This window comes from Canis aureus, chromosome 5 (genome assembly GCF_053574225.1).
Source record: "Canis aureus isolate CA01 chromosome 5, VMU_Caureus_v.1.0, whole genome shotgun sequence".
In the NCBI taxonomy this organism is placed as follows: domain Eukaryota; kingdom Metazoa; phylum Chordata; class Mammalia; order Carnivora; family Canidae; genus Canis; species Canis aureus.
In genome coordinates, this window is record NC_135615.1 from 29680173 (window position 1) to 29693179 (window position 13007).

Sequence of the window (13007 nt, forward strand, 5' to 3'; positions counted from 1 at the left end):
CCCAGAGGCAAGAACTTGTCTTAACTGTTTTTGTAACTACAGCGCTAGCTAGCTGCAGGGCCAGGCAGATAGGAGGTGCAGGAAGAAATACCTGTTAAGTCAGTGATGAATCATAGATGAACAAATGGGGCAAGCTGGTTGAGTAATATGCTAACCAGAGTTTCTGTCCACAAAAAAACTTACAAGCCAGTGCAGAGATTGAAGACTTAGGTGTCTGCAGGGCTCAGAAGGGAGAAGTAAGCCAGGGAGGCGGAGTGACGATATGAAAAATCAACTGTCAGAAATAGTCAGTCTTTCTCTGTTTTCCCCAGATGTGTCGTTATAAGGTCGTAATACAAATACATGTGCCAGGGCACCTGGGTGGCTCAGTTGATTAAGCACCTGCCTTCAGTTCAGGTCGTGATCCTGGGGTCCTGGAATGGAGTCCCATGGAAGGCTCCCTGCTCAGCGGGGAGTCTGCTTCTCTCTCTCCCTCTGTCCCTCTCCCCTGCTTATGCTCTCACACCTGCTCCCTCTCTCTCTCTCAAATCAACAAAATCTCAAAAGAAAAGAAATATATGTGGTAGCAGAGATTACATTTTCAATTTGAAATTGAAAAATCAAAAGAAACATTTTAATAACTAACTTATTACACTTTAAAATTCATATTTTATCATGTGTTTTTGTTTAGTAAATCATTATGCTTTGGAGTAGAACATAGAAACCTGACATTTTTTTTTTGGTTTGGTTGGGGTTTTTTTTTGTTTGTTTGTTTTTTGTTTTTTGTTTTTTTCTGGTGTGAAGATGACAATGTCAAATCTTGTGTTCTGTGCTCAACCTTAAGCCCTTTTACAGGCAGTGACATTTAGTTTTATTTGGTCTCATAATGAAAAACAGATGTTCACAAATGTAGGGATTCTAAATGTGGATAGATTCATGCACAGCGATTTTTTTTGTTGTTGTTAAAGTAGCTACTCTTGAGATGTTTGTGACGTTCTGCTCTTCTCACATCATCGTGTTTGCTTCCAGTGTAGTGTGGTGCCAGTGTCCATTTGTAGGTTTTATCCAAACGATGAGTCATAAACCAGAGCGTGAATAGAACAGTCATTTCATAAACTCTAGAACTGAGAGTTTCTTTGTCGTTCGGTTTTCAAATCTACAGTTTTGGAAATGTTTTGCTTTTGTTGCAGTGGATGGATTTCGGGGAAAGAAACTCCTTATGAAGTTATGTGTGAACAACTTTGTAGAGTCCAAAGTGTTTGGGACGGGTCAACGTCAACCTGAAAGGTTAAACCTGTCTTCTCTCTGTGCAGGTGAAATGTGGTGATGTTTTTCTTTGGATTGCCTTAGCATGTCTATTTTTTTCCCCAAAATATAATAAAAACCTCTTTGCCATCAGGACAAAGCCAATTCCTCTGAGCTCCAAGTTATGGCACTCTGCCACACATAGTCCAGCAAACATAAAGTGTGTATGGCTTTAGGCAGACGGTGTTCACATTATTACATTTTAAAAGTTTTAGTTCTCCCTGGTGAGTGAGTTGGCAAATGTCTAAATGCAGTGCCCTAGAAAACTGTTACCATCTTGGATTTAGGTTCTGCGGCAAGTCCAGTGTTGACTGTGGCCATTCCAGAAGCCATGTCTGCAGTCCAGCTTTCTAATCTGGACCAGTGCACAATAATATTTTCAAAGCTTATCTCAACACAATAAATATGCCTTGTCCTGATATGTGTAGCTATCATAGGAATGATACACTACGTCCAAAAGTTTTTATCAGACTTTGGTCCTGTTGGAATTCGAACTGAAGGCATGAAGAAATACAGCTAGCTGTGAGATAGTATCTGTGTTCTCATCAGTTGTAAGAGGAAACAACATAAACAATCTATCTATTTCCTAGCAATTGTCCTCAGTCTTGTCGTCAGCATTCTGGGCAAAATGTTTCTGGTCAGATTTATATTCGTAAATGCTTATTTCTGTTTTATACACTGGTGTCTGTAGATGCTATTATAAACCCACCATATGAAAAGGTTTTGATGCCTGGACAATTAAAAAAATATATATTTTATTTATTTATTCATGAGAGACACACAGAGAGAAGCAGAGACACAGGCAGAGGGCGAAGCAGGCTCCCTGCAGGGAACGCAATAAGGGACTTGATCCCAGGACCCCAGGATCACGACCTGAGCCAAAGGCAGGTGCTCAACCACTAGCCACCCAGATGTTCCTGGACAAATTTTTTTCTCACTTAATTATAAAACTGTCTCACAGCAACATTACTTAATGTTACTGACATTAAAAATAAACAAATTGAACTTTTTAAAAATTTTCATTTGGCTTTTTGTTGTTGTTAAATCATACTCCTTCCAGTAAAACTTACCCTGCTTCATGGAAACCAAAATTAAGGCTGTTGCTCACATTTTCCCCTCCTCCCTTGGGATCCTGACTGACCTGGTGTTTGCCCACAAGGCAACTGAGTGGCACGGTGGACCCCTTCTCTGGGAAGTATAATAGGAGTATAATGACTCATCTCTCCATGGCTATTGTCTCTTGATCTGATGGCTTCACCATACCTGAATAATGATATAATACTAAACTACACCTTTTTATTTTTAAAGATTTTTATTTATTTATATGAGAGAGAAAGAGAAAGAGAGAGAGAGAGGCAGAGACATAGGCAGAGGGAGAAGCAGGCTCCATGCAGGGAGCTGACGTGGGACTTGATCCCAGGACTCCAGGATCAGGCCTTAGACTGAGGGTGGCACTAAACCGCTGAGCCACCTGGACTGCCCTAAACTACACCTTAAATGCATTTAAATGGGTCTAGACTTCTTATGTAAATGGATACAGAGTCATACCTTAGCAACTAAATGTACCTCCAAGTCTTGAACTCTGTGTAGTTTCAGTTTTATAAATATGTTTTATAAGACTTATTTTAATTTCCTAAAATGGAAAATTTAAAATTTCATTGTAAAAAATAATTTTGAATGAATATTTTTTCTTTGTTTTAGAATAAATATTTTGACACTGATTAATTATGACTTGTACTGTAGAAGAAAAATAACCTTTTGGAAAATATATAATAAAATGTTAATTTGTAAAATGTTTTACATTTTACTCTACATTTTTAATGAAGATGTGTTTGAATTGTATATAATTGTAAAAATGTAAAAATAGATCCTATTTTTAATCCTTTAGATCATTGCTGTCTGTAAAACAAATTATGTAAATACTGATTATAACAATTCATAAATGATTTCATTGAAATGAAACCAACAAAACAAATTTGATGAAATAAATGTAAATTCATATGTAAATTATTTATGTCTTTATTTTATTATTCATCTGAATGTCATGGTTGCATCCACACATATCCACACACGTGTAATAATTATAAATTCAGTTGCCATTGGTATTTTGATGACTTTGCCTCTGATAGAGTCCATAACTTTACTCTTATTTTTAAAATTTGTTGGGATGCTTGGGTGGCTCAGCGGTTGGGTGCCTGCCTTCGGTTCAGGACATGATCCTAGAGTCCAGGGATCGAGTCCCACATTGGGATCCCCGCAGGAAGCCTGCTTCTCCCTCTGCCTGTATCTCTGCCTCTTTCTTTGTGTCTCTCATGAATAAATAAATAAAATCTTTAAAAATAAATAAATAAATAATAGAATTTGTCATCATGATGGTACAGTGGTTAAAGTAGAAAGATAGAACATAGAGTCTTCCAAAGTTAGCTTTAATTATGACTTTTGAATATTTAGGCATGTGGTACACATGCCTGCATCGGTGCTCCTGCCCTAGGCCCCAAGGGTGTCAGGAGCAGGCTGTCAGACATCCATCCACTCCACCAGCAGACATGCTCCTTCTCTTCAGTCTTCACATGGTGACCCCTTGGTCCCTTGTCTCTACTTCAGAGTCACTTCCATGGGATACTCTTCCCTGGATCCAGGCTCTGTAGCATTACCCTGTTTCATTTTCCTTCTATTTTGTATCGCTACTCAATATTTTCAAATCTATACCTTTGTTTATTTTCTTTCTTTTCTATCACTAGAATATAAAAATTCCCTAGACCAATTAAGTCAGGACTTTGGATGTAGGGCTGAAGGGACAGTATTTTTCTTAAAGTTCTCTAATGGGGGACACCTGGGTGGCTCAGCGTTTGAGTGTCTCCCTTTGGCTCAGGGCGTGATCCCGGGATTCTGGGATCGAGTCCCTAACTGGCCTCCCTGCAGGGAGCCTGTGTCTCTCTCTGCCTGTGTCTCTGCCTCTCTCTGTCTCTTTCATGAATAAATAAATAAAATCTTTTAAAAAAGTTCTCTAATGTGCGGAGAGGGTTGAGAAGCACTGTCCTGGGGCTACTCTTGCTTGACCACTCCAAGAAACACCAAAAGAAATGTCCAGGGAAGCCTTGTTAGGGAACATGAAAATAAATAAATACATGAAAAATGACTGAAATACACAGCACCAGGGAAATGGAGATGTAAATCATGGCATATTCATAAAGTATAATAAATGCTCTACATCAGTAAAAATAAATTACCTTGAGCTACATAAATCAACATGGGATAAATCCCCCAAACACAAGTATGAAAAACAAGTTAGGGAAAGATAGGTGCGATATACAGCAGTGTTTATTAAAAAGGTAAGAAGGATGCAAAAACAATGCATCATTTATGGATACACACACTGGCAAGTAGATTCAATTAAAAAAAATTCCTAGGATGATTAACATCAATTTCATCAGAGTGGTTATTTCTTGAAAGGAAGACCTATTAGGATTAGGAAAGGGAAAGCAGGGGTTTGATGCTTTGTTTAAATGTTCCGTTTAACAGAGTTTATTCTCTATGCTTTTCTGTGTCCTTGAAATAGGTTGTGATTTTTTTTTTTTATGTTGTGATTTAAAAGCGCTAATTTCCCAGTGTTTTGGGAGGTGCTGCCGAGCTTCGTGATGACTTTTGTGACTCTTTCGGGCTTTTCACATTTTGTGGCGGCTGTTGTCTTACCTGGCTCCTAAATCCATCTCAATAACTGAGAATACAAAGAAAACGTGAGAACCATCTGGGTTCTCTTAGCACTTCCTTTAATAAAGAAATTTTGTCCCTGCCATCCTGGGTACTGTTGAATCTTATTTAAATACTTCCATTCTCTGGAAAGTTCAAAATATCATTTTGAATCCCTCACTCAGACCTCACCCAATTAATCCATTGGCCCATCTATTCAATGAGTATTGGTTGAACACACTTACAAGGTGGAGATGTGGGTAGCATTTTATTCTGGGACTGAGACCCTGGTCCTCAGTCGGTCCCACCTTCAGGTCTGAAATTAAAATTTTTAAAGATTTTTATTTATTCATTTTAGAGAGAGAGAAAGAGAGAGAGAGCATGCACACAAGCAAAGGGGAGGGGCAAGGAAGAGGGAAAAGCAGATTCTCCGCTGAGCAGGGAACCAGATGGAGGGCTCCATCCCAGGACCCTGAGATCATGACCTGAGCTGAAGGCAGGCGTTTCACCGACTGAGCCCCCTAGGCGCCCCTTGAAATTAAAATATTGTTTCTGTTGTGTCAGTGGCAGGTTTATTTCAAATAATTCAAAGGATTTCACAGTTAGAGTATCTTTCATATTTATCTCCTCATTCATTTCATGACATATGATTTCACATCCTCAAAGCTCCCCCGTCCCACACCACCAACAGGGCAGTGTGAACAGGAACGTGTGCAGAGCCACACCAGAGTGGACCGCCAAGCAAGGGGTAGTTGGCACTCAGTGCCTCTGCTGAAGCCAAAGCTCTGGCTGTATTGAATCTCCAGAGAGCCTTGGAGATTTGTTATAATTTACAACCATTCAAGTTTCTGAAGGCCCAGGATCATGTCCACCCCTTGTCCGCACACCTGTCCATCCATTCCATGATTCACATTTTCATCTACAGGTGACTGTTTCACATGGTGGGTTTACTTGGTATCTATCACCCTACTGACTTGAGACATTTAGATTATTGGATGATATCTCCTCCTTGTCTAGTTCTCAATCTGCTTAGCTTTCCACTAGCTGTGAGTACATGCTTTCGCTGTATTTTTAGCTTTCAGAAATATGTGGAGAAGGAACACTTATTTAAAAAAGAAAAATCACTCAGATCCCAGTTACTCCCCAAATTCTTAATTTCATTCTCCCACCCACCCCGCGAAAGAAGCTCCCCGTCGTGAGCCGTACAAACCTTCCTAAAGAGAGTTCACGTCCTCTTCCCGCAGCTCAGCGAGACACCCGTGTACAAATTAGATGGAACCCGTGAAATTACAGTTCTACAAGGGGCGAGGGATGATTCAAGTCAAAGGCTTACTTTTCATTCACGTGTGAAAGAAACAAAACTTTTCGGGATTAAATTGGCTGGAGGGAAATGTCATGCCAGCATGTGTAAAATGACAAGGGACAGCTGGCTAGAAAGGCATAAATCAGAAACCAGCCTCACCTCCTCGTTGTGGAAATTGCCACCAGAATGCTTATAAATAGCTCTCTCTGTTTCCCAGCTCAGTCAGGAATAGCAGTGGGTATTGGGATGAAAGCCGCCACTGTGGATGGCTCAGAAGCAGGCCCAAAGGCTTCCTAAGAGAAAGCTTGGAGATGGAGATCTCCGGGCAGGAGGCACCGGGGCTGTGTCAGGACTTGCATATTAGGTATGCCTGGGGACGGGGGATCCTCTGGGGCCCGGGGCGAGGGCTCTAGGGTTGTAATGGCTCAGCGTGCAAACTGTAGAGTCCTGTTCCCCAGCAGAGGTACCTTATAGGGAACCCAGAGCTCAGAAAAGCAGACTCCCAGACCAGCCCATGAGCCAGGCTGAGCTAGCCCGAGATTTCTTTAGATCCCCAACGATTGGTTTCCTACCTTTGGAGACCAGGTCGGGAGATCTATGCTCATCCCATATTCCAAACTTACAGTGCTAACTTCGGCTCTTGAGTTCAACTGAACCCCGTAACCACTCTTCCCAAAGTTTGAGAGAATGTTTATTTTTAGGTGAGAGACATGGAATGCCCAGATAGTTCCAATCCACTGGACTTGGTTCTCTTTGATGGGTGAAGCTGTGGCTCACCCATCATTCATTTCCCTATCCCCCTAACTCTGCATTTACAGTAAGTGCTCATTAAATGCTGGTTAAATGGCTTTTGTCTTCTCTGACGGGCACCCGGGGACGTCAGCATGGGTCGGAAAAGGGTGGCTCACGGGCTGGGCCGGGGAAGGAGGTTCTGTGTTGGGTGCACGGTTGGCTCCCTTTGCAGCCGTGCTGACTTCAGGGACAAGGAGGGGTACAAACCTCAGGAAGGAGGAGTCAGGGGAAGGCAGGTGAAGGTCACCGCTCTCTGTCTGTGCACGTCATTGATCATAACGCAGCTCCAGCCAATGAAAACCCCAAGAATCCAGAATCTGGGACCCGGCAAAGTCAGAAATCACCCTGTCCCACACTAGAAGTCCCAAAGAAGGATGTGTTCTTTCTGTTTTGTGATGGCTGCAGAACAAAGCAGAGACAAATGACTTCCATGCACGCTGCGGGCTGGTAGGAAGCTGGGAGCCAGGGTTGTGGGCTGCGCGCGGCTCTTTCCGGGAGTCTGCAGTCATTTCCTGGGCAATGCCAGCCCATTTGCTGGGTGAAGGGATAAAGGGAGTGCCCAAGAAGAGGCACAGGGCTCTTCTGCCTCTAATGTCCTCTGGTTGCAATTTATCCTTCCCCTTGTTTCTTGTTGAAGACCTCGCAGAAAGGTGGCCCGGGCTGGCACATCCATGTCGCACCTCCTGCCCTGTGCTGGGGGCTCCCATCCTCCCCCCGCACATCCATTTCATCTTTGGTGTTGGCAACCGCTGAGCAAAAGCAGCTGTCTGCTTTGCTGACTTTCCTTCCTTTGGGCTGCCGACATATGTACTGCTTGCCATTGCTCTGGGGCAAAGCGTTTATGTTTGATTAACTCAGTTTTAAAACACACCATCCGTGGAGGCGCTAATTCTACTGGATTTATCTGCCAAGTCAGGAGCTTCCGATGAGGAGCGTGGCTGGAAAACCCGAAGGCTGTGTCCGAAATCCGAAGAGAAGAGAAAAGGCAATTAGATGAGATTTTTATTAGATCTGACCCAAACGGCAGGTTGTCTGTTTAAGGGGTACAGATCGTTCTACGGGAGTGCTTTTAAGTGGTGTTATTCAAGGAAGAGACCTCATCTGTATTCAGATTCTGACCAATTATGTTTTCACTCAGTTTATCTTTCTTAGATTTTAAATACTTTTCTCTTAAAAAAAAAAACAACTTTTAAAATGTAGTTTTATAATGTCTCAAGGACTGCTGCTGTGCCTGAAGCCAGAATAGAACACACAGAATACATTTAAATGAATTACAAAGTGTATTATACTCTGAAAATCAGCATTAAAATGCACATTAATTTTTGCGGCTCTTAAATACTTTGGTTGCTGAGGAACTGCCTCCATTCTATAATTGAAATAGCTCTTCAGATGCAATTTAGTTGCTGATTGGTTTTTAAGTATTTTTAAAAGCTAACAGCTCAGATAGAAAAAGGTGGTATACCCTTGAGTTTTAAATAGGAACACAGATGTCATCGTGCCGGGGATGCATTAGGCCGCTGGAAAACCACATGCATTGCCTACAGAGAAGGGATGCTCCTCCCCGAAGGTTGTCACACCGTTAGCTGTTCAGGAGAACGCAGAGTTGGCTCGATATCAAATATAAGCTCTTAGTTACGAGCTAGTTTCTCCCCTGAGTGAATTTATTAACTCCACTCCCAACTTGCTTCTCCAGCCTTCTGCTCCCCTCCCCAACCCCGTAAGGCTCATTGTCAGTTTCAAGAAATGTCAGGTAGGAAAAGAAGAGGCAAGACCCCAAAGCCAGTCCATGTTGATATTCACTGGCCGGTGGGTATCTACAGGTGACAACTGGGAAGAGGTTGAAAGAGAAAGCCCAAGTCAAGCAATGGAATACTCGTGGATTTTATTTTTTGCCTAAGCCACGCAGCAAAAAGGATATTACGAGGGGGCTGTGTCCCCATAGCAACACTCAATAACTTTAAGATTGAAAAAAAAAACTGATCTAGGGATTCTTAGCTGTGTGCCTGCCTCCTTGATGTGAAGAAGGCTGTTTTGACTTTGTTACAGCAGTGACGGCTTGCGCTGGAGAAAGCATGGGGGTTAAAATTAGTCCCATCCCTAAATTTCTCACTCACTGAGGGATGGCGGGCAGCTCACCCAGGTTCTGGGGCTCTTTCCTCTGTAACAATGGTGTTGCTAATGTGAAAGGAGACATCACGATGGAGCGAGCAAGCCTAGCTAAGAACATCTTTAAAAAAAAAAAAAAAGGGTCAGGAGGCCATAAGGGAGGAGGATTTGTGCACATCCTCATCGGAAAAACCATGAAATTTTTAAAAACCTTCTGGTCAGCTGCAAGCCCTCAGCCTGGACTTCACTCCATCCTCACCATGACTTCTGGATCAGCAGCACCCATCACTTTGAAAGGAGCCCATGAAACTCGACAAGTTTCCATCCCTTGCTTGTGCAGTGCCCCCAACCAATCCAAATTAACTCAGTTGTGATCCCCATTTGGCAGAGAGGACCTGAGTGAGACCTGCCTTTGTAGCCTTTTGCCTATGTAACTCAGCCTCTGCCCTTGTCTCCCTTAGACCATTAGTAGGATTTTTACCCAAGTCTGTGTCTTCAGAAGTGCAATTATAATTGCCAAAATAAATGCCTGTAGGCGTAAAGGTTCAGTGAATCCTTTCTTGGTCAACACGGATATGTTGTCAGGATGTTATAAAGTTGGCATGTAAAATAATAATGCTTGAAAACCAGAAACTGTACAGTGCATTGCTAGGAGGGAGTTCTGGGGATTAATATGTGGAGGAGGGCTCTGGTGAACTCACAGAAGGGGAGCCTCAAATGCCTCTGGATCCTCTGATGACTGCATCAAATCTGCCCGTATACAGAGTAGGGCCAAAGGCAGGCCTCCCCAAGATGGGTCACTTTGGCATAGAGATTATTTTCAGTTAAAAGCAATCAAGACCCAGCAGATTCTGGAAAAGCTCTTTCCTGCCCGCTCAACTGCCTAAAAAGACTTTAGGTAGAGGACCTGCTCCAGGAAGAGGGCACTCACCACAGATAACTGCGTTATGGTAGGAAGCAGGTGGGGTGGCCCGAAGGAACCTCGCGAGGTCTGTTCCATCAAGGTCCTCTCTTTGTCCCGTGGCTTCTGGGTGGCCCAGCAAACATCGGTTTACCAAATGCTTGCTTCTTTTTCATTTTCCTGGGAATTGCATTCTTTCCCTTTGAAGTCCCAGACCCCTACCCCCTTCTCCTTAGTTCAGGATGGCGTCTATGCCTCATTTTGCCTCACTGTGCAATTTCCATGTCTGTGGATTCCCAGTAGGTACACTGTTAAATTGGATTTTCTCCTGTGAACCTGTCTCACGTCAATTTGATTCTTACCCCAGCGAGATTCTTACCTAGAGGGGACAAGAATTCTTTTTCCCTTGACCTCAGGAATTGATCCAGATTCAAAGTCAGGTTCACCGTGCTCTCTGAATTCGGTCTCTGAGTTTCAGATCCCAGACAAAAGTCGAGGAGGTAAATTGTAAGTTATGGGAGAAACCTGCTGTTTGTACTTTGTTCTTACCTATAGCACGTCAGGAGAACAGAGTTAGTGACGACAGCATCTAACTACCATGGTATTATGTGCTCAATTGAATACTCATCAGTTAATTAGCTTCTTCCTAGATATTCATTTTAATCTTCACAAAACCCTCTGAGGAAGATACTATAAAGATCTCCTTTCATAAACAGGGAAACTGAGCCCTAACGAGGTTAGGCAATGTGCTCAATCTCATATAACAATATCTATTGTACTATATGTGGCAGCGACATATGGTCGGCCATGACTTCTTTAACTTAAAGAACGTTATGTCTCATGGCATAGATTAAGAATTCATTACAAACCATATCTCTCTCTGTTTCATTCCCATGAGCTATAGTCTCCCCTGAATGCCATGGGTTGTTCAGAAAAGCTATCCAAGTGTGAAGAAGAGAAAGGAGAAGAGATTTCAGGTCACAGATTCCTCTTTCTGCTGTTTGTGATACGCACAGCCATGTCTAGTGTCTTCGCCCTGTGAAAAGGAAGTTACACAAAGAAACGTATCCTAAGTCCATGAAGAGAAAAGAAAACTTACTACGGTTCAGAGACCTGGTGAAGAGACGTAGGAATGGATCGCCTTCAAGTGGTGGGATTATCTAATTCTCTTAAACAGACCATTATCTAAATTATACTGACAAAATCTGAATAAAATATGCAGAGACACCAACAGCACCTCCTCCGTCAAAAGCTCAAAGGAAGTTTAAAAAATGAGCACATTATCGTCTGTTTTCCTTGAAAATATATTGATGGCACATGGAGAATAAATTTTAAACAATTCCCCTGTTTCTGCATGTGAAATTCTCTCTCTCCCTCTCCAGCTGAAGTCCTGCCAATCAGGTTGCTTTCCCTTTCCTAATCATGCAGGGTCTGTAGGCTTAGGAAACCAACAAACCAAAGAGTGTGCAAAAAGGGTGGGAATAGAAGGCTGTGGGATCTTTATAAAAAGATCTCCTTTCTGATAGAAATATCTCATCTTTTTTTTTTTTTTAAGACTTATTTATTCATGAGAGATACAGAGAGAGGCAGAGACACAGGCAGGGGGAGAAGCAGGCTCCCTGCAGGGAGCCCAATGCAGAACTTAATCCCAAGACCCCAAGATCACACCCTGAGCCAAAGGCAGACCCTCAACCACTGAGCCACGCAGGCGCCCCTGAAACATCTCTCCTCTTATGATGGAAGACCCCAAGGCCTTGCTAGACATTTGCCAATCTTGGCACCACTACAAGATGTAACACACCCCAGGAAAGTGCTAGACAAGGGCTATGAGGCTATGATAAGTATTTTTCAGCACTCTGGTCCCTGGCGCTGAGCTCAGGTACCCTCCTTTGGATCTGCCATGTGCTGTCTGCAGCTAACTAGTGGTTGTGCGGAGCCCCTGGAATCCTGCAGAGTCTCAGGCGCTGTTGTTCGTGTCCGTAGCCGTCAGAGCCTAGGGCTGGGGAGACATCTCCAAGGAGCGGAGTGGGGGTGGGGTGGGGAGATAGAGTAGAACTGACTAGCCCAACCCAGGGAGGGGCCAGGGAGGACCCCCCGAAAGCCCAAACATCTGCCATCAGGATCTGAGCTCAGACAATCCTGGAAGGTCTATTTTCTATGCATGATAGGGCGTTCACGGTTTAACACAGTTTGAAGGGTTTAAAAGCTCAGTGTGTGGCTGGGCTAAAATAGATCTGTGCAGCCAGATTGCCAGCCTGGCATTCAAAAGAGAAAAGAAAGAAGAAAGAAAGAAGAGAGAGGGAAAGGTGCCTACACCGGGGGGGGGGGGGGTCCAAATGCAATAAACCCTTGGCCCACCTGCTGCCACATCCAGATGTTTCCAAGGAAGATGCATGCTCTTCATCGTGGGTAACATGCACTAGGACTTGGCTCTCTGGAAATCCAAGAGATTGCTTGTGTTCCTGTCAGTAGTTTCCTTCCTGGCCGGCTCGCTGGTGCCTCCTAGAGACCTTTCCAAAATCACCTGGTGCCTGGTGCCAGGGCCCCATCCCTAGAGACTCGGATTTAATGCGTTTGGGGCTAGCATCCTTTGTTTGTTTGTATTCTTTTTTTTTCCTAAGATTTTTACTTATTTATTTATTTAGCTATTTGACACAGAGAGAGAGAAGGAGGAGGAGCTGGAGAGGGAGAGGGAGAAGCAGGCTTTCTGCTGGGCAAGGAACCTCATACAGGGCTCCAACTCGGGGCTCTGGGATCATGACCTGGGCCGAAATAGATACTTAACCACCTGAGCCACCCAGGCGCCCCTGTTTGTAGTTTTTCAAAATTCCTCAGTTAGCTCCAACGTGCAGCCAGTGCTGAGGAATGCTGCTACTGACTTGAAACCATCTTTTTAAAATCTGCCTCCATGACCTTTTCTTTGGGAGATGA

The 13007-nt window shown here is 43.3% G+C and overlaps 1 long non-coding RNA gene across 1 annotated transcript; it reads right to left on the reverse strand.

The window, feature by feature from the left end:
• Positions 1-4592: 4592 nt before the first annotated feature.
• On the reverse strand, positions 4593-12512 carry LOC144313371 (uncharacterized). The gene is made up of 3 exons (XR_013379031.1): positions 12435-12512; positions 10107-11112; positions 4593-8023 (listed from the first exon to the last, which is right to left on the reverse strand). It is a non-coding gene; the product is annotated as an uncharacterized LOC144313371 (long non-coding RNA).
• Between the last annotated feature and the right edge of the window lie 495 nt (positions 12513-13007).